This window comes from Branchiostoma floridae, chromosome 7 (assembly GCF_000003815.2).
Source record: "Branchiostoma floridae strain S238N-H82 chromosome 7, Bfl_VNyyK, whole genome shotgun sequence".
Classification (NCBI taxonomy): Eukaryota; Metazoa; Chordata; class Leptocardii; order Amphioxiformes; family Branchiostomatidae; genus Branchiostoma; species Branchiostoma floridae.
The window spans coordinates 21,358,341-21,359,406 of record NC_049985.1 but is presented as its reverse complement, the minus strand read 5'-3'; positions in this window follow the sequence as shown (position 1 = coordinate 21,359,406).

Sequence of the window (1,066 nt, the reverse complement as noted above, 5' to 3'; positions counted from 1 at the left end):
ATGTTTCACGTCACCTTCAGAGAATTTGTAGTTTGCTATACTTGTAAACAATAAACAAACAAGCCCACACAGCCACGGTCTTAGATGTTGTTTTCTGAGGTGCTCCTCCAAGTTGTTTTGCTTCATGGGCGCACCATCCGCACAAAGAAGACAGCGACTGTGAAGCAACAACTTTCTATCAAGGTTCCCATCCTGGAGATACGAAATGTGCTTGGAACCCATGGCAGGTTGGGGTTACTCTCACATTTTGAAAACAAAGTTTACTTCGGCAAAACTCTGACGGTCCAAACAGGGAACACACAGGAATGATATTCACAGCCCACGTGAAAACTTGACTGCAAATTATATCCCTGATCCTGTGAACTTTTACTCAGGCCTGGTGCTTTCGACTCCAGGGGGATTTCTTGCCAAACGCGCGCGCGCGCGCGCGCGCGCACACACGCACACGCACACGCACACGCACACACACACACACCAAACACACCAAACACACACCAAACACACAATATGGGAATAGATAGCACCTTTATGTCGGAACCATAAAAAGTTATGGGGAACCGACTGCTAGTGTTGACATAATTGTTAAACGAAAAACAGACAGTAAAAAAATACCCACTAGTACGATAGAACGACCCAAGCAAGCGGCGCCTTTGTGAAATGTAGCATTTTACTTTGTGCTGTCACAAGACCGCCGATATAGACCTAACATTACCAGGTTAACGTTCTTATTCTAAAATCAGATAGTAAATTGTCAATCGTTCATTCCCCAAACTAGTGGCCAGTTTGCCGTCAGTACATAATATATTATCTGCGCTTTGGCTTTGGACGTTTTGTCAAAAGTAATACACAATATAGAATAGGTCGTACCACCAGTTTGTGAGCTATTTGTCCCCCATGGCAGGTTTATAAGTTGGATAAATACGTATCCATACAAGAAATTAGAAAGTCCGACAAAAATGAATAAAAAGACTTCAAATTCATCTCGAAACCCAACCTCTGCTTGGAGGGCATTGTTTACGGGACCGTGTACTGAGGAATGCGACACCTCCGTGCTAATTGTTACAAA